Source organism: Marmota marmota, unplaced genomic scaffold (genome assembly GCF_001458135.2).
Source record: "Marmota marmota marmota unplaced genomic scaffold, marMar, whole genome shotgun sequence".
Classification (NCBI taxonomy): domain Eukaryota; kingdom Metazoa; phylum Chordata; class Mammalia; order Rodentia; family Sciuridae; genus Marmota; species Marmota marmota.
Window position 1 is genome coordinate 1383682 of NW_026000222.1, and position 8650 is coordinate 1392331.

An 8650-nucleotide genomic window follows, 5' to 3' on the forward strand; every position below is an offset into this window, starting at 1 on the left:
TCCTCACGCCCACGGCTCACATCGGGGCTGGTGTTTCAGTTTAGGGCACAGACCCCGGGGCAGGGAGTGCACCCCAGGGGACCCTGAAGGGAACACAACCCCTGGACACTGAGGACGCAGTGCTGGGGTCGCCTCCCTCCCCACCTGGCTTTTCCTGCAGGACTGAGCCCCTTGGTGACGGTCCCATGGCAGGTGGAGGCTGGGGGTGCCATGGTGCAGACCCTACCCTCTGCCCCAGCACGGAGTGGAGCTGAGAGGTAGAGTCGGGCAGCACTGCAATGACCCGGGGTCTGGGAAAGTGGACAGGCCGAGTTCAGGAAGCAGCAGCAGAGTCGGGGTCCAAACAGGGTCATCGGACACGGGGAGGAGGATGCTGTCCCTGTTGGTGGTCCACTCTCACCCAGCAAGCACCTTCCGTGTGCACAGCCCTGGCCTGGGGCTCCTCAGAGACCACAGAAAGCCGCCCCAGCCACAGGGCCAACAACCAGCGGCCGTGAGTGAGCACAGGCCCTGCTGAGGAGCCCAGAGCCCAGTGTCACCCCCGCCACGGCTACGCGCAGCGTGGGCCACCAGAAGTGGCCCCGGAGATAGTTTCCAAGCATGGAGCACCCACTTTAAGCATGTTTGCTCAAAAACAAGGAATGAATCTCATCTTCGGAGACTTCTGGCCTTTTCATGTATTTGTTGGGGGCCCGTGTGTGATCGAGGCCAGGACAGCGCCAGGACAGCAGGGCAGACTGCAGGTGGCCACGTCCTCTGACACCCCCCTGGTGCCAGTGCTTCCTGTGCCTCTGCCACCCAGGAGACCACGTCTCCATGCACCTGGGGCCTTTGCTGTCCGTGGGGGCTGCCCAAGAGTTCAGATGCCAGGCTCAGCCTTGCTGTGTGGAACTGGGACTTCTCCAAGTCTCCTCCTCCTCGTCTCTAAGGCGGGATGACACTGTCCTTGTCACAGGGCTACTGTGAGGATGGGGCCTGAGGGGCTGGCAATGGGGGCAGCGGGCACATCCTCACCATCACCCTCCCACCAGGCACAGGCAGGCCCTCCCGCAGGCTTACCCGCATGCCGGGGCACCGAGGCGCAGCACGTCAGACGCATGCGAATGGCAGAGTGAGGACTCACTTCAGGGGCCTGCGCCTGTGCCAACAGGGCTGACTGGATGTTGGGGGGAAGAGGTAGCCTCCCCGGGCCCTGCGAGATCACGAAACAGCTGGCCAAGGTGACTGGCTCGTGGGGCGCAGCCTGCCTGTGCCTGGACCCAGGGCTGGCAGCCCCCAGCGTGGCCAAGCTCCTTCCTCAAGGGGAGGCTGGAGTATCTGGCCTTACAACTATAAGCCCAGTGTCTGTCCCCGAGCAGCTCCTGAAGGGCGGTGCCCCAGCAGCCCTGAGGCTCCCAGAGGAGACTCAACTTCCATGAAACCCCAGTGACGGCCAAATGCACAGGTGACGAGAGTCCAGTCTCTTCCCCAGGTCAAGCCACCAAGGTCAAATGGCAGAAGCGGAGGGCCAGAAGCTGGCTTCCTCCTGAGCATGCAGGCCCACCCAGGTCCTCCCCTGTCTGTTACTGTCACTGAGAGGACATGTGGCCATGCCATGTGCTGCCCTGACCAGTGCCGGCTCCTGGAAGACATCTGGCTGAGCAGCCGTTGTCAAAGCTGCCACGTGGACATGTGGCCCCTCAGACACTGCAGGTCCTTCCTGGGCCGCACTGGCCTTACACAGAAAGGCAGGGAGACTGCAGCCTTGGCAACTGGAGCCCTGAGGGAGAGCAGGCAGCTTGGGGTGGGCCACTGGCTGCTGCTCCCCGGGGGCAGAGGGCAGGCCTGTGGCCTCCGGCCTGTCCCTCCATCTGTCCTCGGGAAGCTCTAGCAGGCGGGACCAGGGCAGAGCCCCTGCACCCTAAAGGCTGCCCCCGGTAGGGGCAGGTGGTGTTGGTGCCCATGGGGCTGGGCTCATGCCTGTCTCCCCCATACCAGCTGCTGAGGACAGAGGGACTCACTGTCCAGCCCTCACGGCAAGTCACATGGGGTCCAACCTCAGGACAAGCCCTCTGTATCACAAGGTCCCTCCACTCCCTGAGTGGCTCCCTGTTGCTCGGCCCCCTCTTCCCAAGGAGGACCTTGGGCAGAGCATCAAGGCCACCCTCAGCTCTGGGGTCCCCAGGCCACCTCCCCAGGAAGCCTCCAGCCCCCCCCAGTGCTCCTGACCTGCTTCCCTTTCCCCCAGGGGTCCCCATGCCCTGGAAGCACTGGAGGTAGGCCTGGGCTCTCCCGCCCCAGGGAGACAGGCCATGTCCATGATGGCCAGCCAGAGCTGCCCTCAGGGAGCCACAGTCCAAGGCATCCACGAGGAGCTGCCACGGTGCAGGGGGAGGTTGGCCCTCAGAGGGCAGCTGCTGCCTTGGAGTAGACGTGCAGGCTCAGGCTGATGACCAGAAGAGGGGTCCCAGGTGGCTCCACCCCAGCAGGCCCCTGGCAGAGCAGCAGCCCCGGTGGGCCCAGCGGGGTGCTCCCCTGACCACGACCCTGCAACTCCAACACGCCCCGCTCACCGCAGGCCACTCTCCTGCAGCTGCTGGTCCCGCTGCCAACCTTCTCTCCCCCTTTTTAATTTGATTTTTGGCAGGGGGCTGGAGCAGGGACACTCCACCACTGAGCCGCACCCTGGTTCTTCTAGTCTTTATTTTGAGGCAGGGTCTCACTAAGATGTTCAGACTGGCCTCAGACTCGCCATCCTCCTGCCTCAGTCTCCTGAGCACCTGGGCTTACAGGCGTGGACACTGCACCTGGCCTCCTCTTGGCATGAGTGCAGCCCTGGGGGTCCATCCCCCATTGACTAGTGCACAGCTGCACCCTGGGGGCTGCCTGGAACCTCACTCCCTGAAAGGCCTCTTGGGACTTCCCTGTCCCTGTGGACACAGCCCCTTCTGCTGCACCTCACTGGCCCCTCCACAAGTGTCCTGAGGGCCCACGAGCCTGTGGTGTGCTGGCCAGAGATGGCGCGTGTCCAGTCTCAGAGCCGTGTGCTGCAGGCGGGGGATGCAGGAGACGAGGCAGGCCTGGACCTCCGGGCCGCCGGCTGGCACCTGGCAGAGCGCAAAGGGAAAGCAAGGAGCCGCGCCCGGGAGAAGCTGTGGGGAGACGTGCGGCAGGCCCAGCCCCGAGGTCTGGGTGGCCCGCAGGAAGGGGTCTGGCCGGAGCAGCAGCCTTCAGTGAGTGACGTGACCGGGGCCCCCCATGCCAGGGTCGCCTGGCCCTGGCCACCACTGCCTTCGGCTGATGGGACTTGGTCTGGAGCCTGGCATTAGGACAGGGCTGTTCAAGGGTCACTGCAGATCCTGACCACACACTTCCAGCATCCGGGGAAGAGGAGGGCTAGAGACGTGGCTGGACGTCCCTCTGCCCACCACACCTACAGGCTCTCCTCAGCACAGACAGCCACAAGCCCCCGGGGGCCGTCATTGTCCCGGGTGAACAGCCACCTCCTCTGCGCTTCACCTCTGCTGTGTGTGCGTCTGCCACCCCCCTCAGTCAGGTAAAGGCCATCGAGGACGTCCTGGCCAAGCCAGCCTGCCCAACCAGCCTCTGGTGCTCCACTCTGTGGCCTCGGACTGAGAGCAGCACATGGGGCTTTTGAGGGATATGTTCAGGGGAAATTGCTGTCACAGGCAGGGATCTGGGGAGGACGGGCCATCCAAAGGCCCGGCAGGCGGGCTGGCTTCCTGTCATTCAGCAGCAATATCCTCCGCGGAGCCTGGGGCTGAGGCTTATCAAAACCAGGCCCTGCCAGGGACGGCAGGACACGGCCACGTCTTCCACCCACAGCCAGAGCTTCCTGTGCACAGAGGCTCCGCAGCCACACTGCGTGTGTTGACCGACCAGGTCAGCAGCCTGAGCCAAACGTGACCGTGCACATGAGGCAGCACTGTCTGTCCTCCAAGCTTGCAGGGGCTCAGGTGGTGCCTGCCTGGATGCCTTGCCGCCGTCTTCTGGAGGAAGGCCTCTCGTGGGGCCCAGCGCAGCACAATGACAGACAGCAGCTTCACCAGCCGGGTCTGTGGGGCGTCTCCGTGTGCACTGGGAGACGCATCCATCAGGCGGACGGATGGCAGATGGGTGCTGCCGGGCCGCTCCCCCACGGTGCAACGAGACCACCACCACACCACCACTGCAGGGCAGGAGCACCCCCAGACCCAAGCCCTGCCAGGTCCTGGGGCCCTGTGGTGCTTGCTGCTGACTGTGCCTGTGGTGGCCCAAGGGCCCAGGCCAGGCTTGGTGGCCCATCGCCGTTCAGCTACCGCAGAGACCTTTACAGAGCAGCTGCCTGTCTGGCACTGGTCCACAGAGGCAGCGGAGGCCAGGTTTCGGGTGACAGGCCATCCAGAGGAGAAAGGCTTGTTTGCTTTGGTGGCTTCATTCAAGGGTGCTCAGTGGAAAGTGGTCAGTTCCCTTCAGAAGAGGCCTGGATGGGGGCTTCTCCAAAGAACATGCCCCCCTCCTGTAATACCAGTTTGGAATTCCTCACCTATGTCCTGGAGCAGACTAGGTGCTCGGAGGGCAGGAGCCACGGGCCAGCAAGGTGCCGGGCAGAGCAGGCTGGTGGCTGTTGAGGAGAGGCTCGTGGAAGGCCACGTTTGCAGTCTTGAGCCACAGAGGACTCAGTAAAGCACGAGGCAAAATTCATGGAGTAAAGGGAGGGAGGAGGAGAAGTGGGGAGCGCAGACCTGTCTTGAGGGCCCAGAGGGCTGCTGGGGCCACCCTGGGCTCGGTGGCATGGGCAGTTGCGCCTGGCCTTTCATCGAGGGAAAGTTCCAATGGATCTTGGTCACTGGTCCAGTGTTGTCAGCCACGAGCAGCTTTGTCCACAGGGGCCAGAGCTTTCCTGAGGGATGTGGGGAGATTCTGCGGTCCCCACGGGAAGTGGCAGAGCCCCCTTGACCGTGGCTCCTCTCACACACCTGAGGTGGCCCTCTGGTAGACCTCTGTGCGGTCCCTGCACTCTGACGCAGGAGGCGGTGTGCATGTGTCTTCTTGGCTCGGTGGGGCCTTGTGGCCTGCCTGCTCACTGTGCTCTCAGTCTGACAGAGGCTGGTCCCCCGCCACCCAGCCACCGCGCCTGATTCTCACCTGCTCTCCAGGTCCGCATCCGATGTCACACAGTAGACTTATTTTAAAATCATTTATTTAATGCTGGTCTACTGGGGGATCAAAGAAGGACTCTCAGAAGAGGTGACCTTTGGGTTGAGAGGGAAGTGACACACCCTTTTGAAGCTTTGACGACACTATTCCTGGAAGAAGAAATAGCCATACAGAACCTCTGATAGGACAGAAGACTAGACCAAGGCTGAAGCTCAGATGATGGCTGACTAGGTCCACCCACCCACCACCCACCAGCTCATCCATCTATCCACATCTGATCACTCACCCATTAATGTACTCATCCACCATCCATATACACATTTACTTATCCATCTACCGTCCACCCATCCATCCACCATCCACCCACTATCCACCCACCCATCATTCACCCATCCACCCACCATCCATCCATCCACCCATCCACACATCCATCCTCCACCCATCCATCCCTCTATACATACATTTATCTACACATTCACCCACCCATCCATCTAACCATCCATCCATCTACTCACCTACCAATTTATATCAGAACCTCAGTATATCCATTTATTCATCCATTAATTAATCCCATACCCACCCACCCTATTACCTATCCACTAATCCACCCATTCATCCATCAATTTATCAATAAATTGATAAGTTTCTCCATCCACTATTAACCCATTTTTCCACATACCCATCTACTACCTATTGGTCCACCTGCCCATTATCCATCCATCTGTCCATCTGTCCACTGACACTACCACAGGCTCATCAGTGCAGGGGACAGAAGGGAGGCGGCTTACGATCTGGCTGCTGGTGGGGCTTTACCGCGGTCTCCTCTTCCCTGTGAAGGATGAGGAAGATCCCGGGGCCTTCCCCAGGCACATTGAAGACTGAAACTGTTGGGTCTGCGTCCCTCAAAGAGAAGGTCTGGTGGACCAGCATTGGGTAAAGATCCAGGACACAGGATTTAAAGTTCAGAGTGAATTGGATGCAAATTAAATTTAGCTTGAAAAGAATTTTATAACACAGACTGGAAGAAACTAATATATGGAAAAAGTGACTTGAGCGTGGATTGGAACGGCCCTTGGCAAGTGGGGACCAAGGCCTATGCGTCTGTCTGGCCCTTCCAGCCAAGTGCATGCAGCCCGGCTGGGGCCTGCCTGTCCCTTGCACCCTCCCTGCTCTGGGTCCTCACTGTGACCGGTCCAGGCAGGCACTTTCCTGCCTCTCTGCCTGTCTGCCACAGGGCTCTCGAGCAAAGCCTTCTCTTAGCTACTGCTGTCCACTGTAGCCTGGCCAGCCCATATCCCAGATGGCACAGCCGAGGCCTGAAGATTCTAAGCCACTTCTGGGGTCTCACTCAACCTACCCACAATGTCCTGCCCTGGTGTCAGCCTGGGTCACAGTTGGTAAATCATGGTCAACACTGCTACGTTCTAACTCTCCTGCTTGGTGTCCAGGCAGCCAGCGGCCCCCCAGGCCATCTGGTACCTCTGCTGGCTCCACTCTGCTCTGGGAGGCCTCTCTGCTCCGTTCCCTGGGCACGCCCATGGTACCCCCTTGCCTGTAGCTATGAGCCCCGTGCCCAGAACAGATCCAGCTCTCCACACTCCTGGCACCTGTGGCCAGAGCCTCTATCCCCAAGTCTGCCCTGCCCCATGCCAGGCCTCATATGGCCATGTGGCACCCACCAGGGCCAAGCCCAGACCCAGGCAGGACTCTGGATGAACAGGTCTTCACTAACCCCACCTTCCACCCCACCAAGGAGATGGCTGTTCTCCCCCTTGGGGCGAGACCGAGACCCAGGGTGGCTCGAGGCTTGGCCAGTCGCCAGGCTCAGGGCCAGTCCCCAGGCTCAGGGCCAGTCCTTGCCCAGCTTCCTGCTGTCTCACTGGTGTACTGGCCCAGGGAGGTGTGAGTGCCTGCCAGACCCAGGGGCAGCTCCGCCCTGGACTGGGGGGCGTCAGGTGGGCAATCCACCTGGGGATGGTTCAACCCCCCCCATTCCTTCCCTGTGAGTCGTCAGGAAAGACTTCACAGGTCTGAGCCGTGGTCTCCTCCTCTCTCAGAAGGGCATAAGAGCTGCCCTGAGAGGTCCCAGTGGGGGACACCATGCAGCCGGACCAGCCTTTGCCGCCACAGACGCAGCAACCTGGCAGAGTAGCTGCTTCATGCCACACCCCTCCTTGAATGGAGAACGGCTGGGAACCTCCATCCCTGCCACAGCCGATGCCCCAGGACTCTGGTTAAAATCCACAAGTCCCTCTGCGCAGGAAGCCCCTGTCTAACTACGGGGCAGGCGTGTCACCGCTGGGAGCCACCGTGAGCAGGGTCAAGCTCCTCCAGGGCCATCTAAAGAAGGAGCTCCTGACTCCTGCCTGCTGTCCCTGGAGGACTCGGAGGGCAGGGGCCTGAGGAGCCAGGTGGCCGACACGGGGTCTGGCCACTCTGTGGGTGTCGGTGAGACCCCTTGGCTGGCTCAGCCTGGTGCCCCTGGTGGAGAAGCACCTGGAGCCTATCTGCTACTCAGGGCATTTCCGTTACGGAGCCCAAGCTGACCGTGAGCTAACCAGGGCCGGGCGAAGGACAGCTGTGTGGAGGGACGCAGCTCACCTGAGCAGGACTTGGAGAAGTGGACACCAGCACCCACTGAGACACGGAGACCAGAGTGCCCAGGACGGGCTGGAGGGTTGGGCAGGCACAGCGGGCAGGGTCCACCCAGCCCTCAGAACCACTGGACCCCTGGGTGGTGTGCGTAGATCGCAATAAGAGGCCAACTAGATAAAGAACGAGATGCGCGTGGCCACTGCTGGGTGGTCGAGGACACCGAAGCCGTTATCAGGAGCGGACGATGGCACCGAGCAGTGGTTGGTCACCCTGGGAGGGGGTTGGTGGTGCAATCTGGGACGTGCAGGCCACCCGCTGCCACGTGCACACGTGGGAGAAGCCGTGCCCGGCCTGCCAGGAGCCTGGGCTCTTCATAGAGGCCCTGACAGCACACCCTGGAAACACGGTGTCCACAGACGGAGAGCGGGGTAAACAGTGGCACTGTCACAGGTCACACAGCAGTGGGAACGAGTGGCCCTCCGCCCAGCAGCAGCCACATGCACCTTAGTGACAGAACGTGAGGGCCACCAAGTACGTAAGGCACGTCCTGGAGGACACCAAGGAGCAGAACCTCAAATAAGCCAGGACACGCAGGTGTTTGGGGACACTACGATAGGGTACAACTGTCAAGAAAACAGTGGCACGGTCACCTGAGGCGCAAAGGGCGGAGCCAGGCAGAGAGGACCACAGGGCAGTGCCAGGGCCGGGTGGGTGTGGGTATGGGGTCCTGCTGCTGGGCTGCCCTGGGCTTGCTCAGGACTTCCGCCCGCCTTCCCAGCCGGGCTGAGCTTGGCGGTCTGTGCGAATGCATGGAACGAACTGTAGAGACTGGGTTCAGGAAGCCCAGCCTCAAGCCGCCCAGAGCAGCCCTTCCCCGCTGCACTGGGACGAGCCGAGGAGGCGGACATCCTGCCTG

The 8650-nt window shown here is 61.4% G+C and overlaps 1 long non-coding RNA gene across 1 annotated transcript; it reads right to left on the reverse strand.

Moving 5' to 3' along the window:
* Nucleotides 1-656: 656 nt before the first annotated feature.
* Nucleotides 657-2130, reverse strand: LOC125613149. Its single transcript, XR_007343642.1, has 2 exons — nucleotides 1060-2130; nucleotides 657-983 (listed from the first exon to the last, which is right to left on the reverse strand). It is a non-coding gene; the product is annotated as an uncharacterized LOC125613149 (long non-coding RNA).
* Between the last annotated feature and the right edge of the window lie 6520 nt (nucleotides 2131-8650).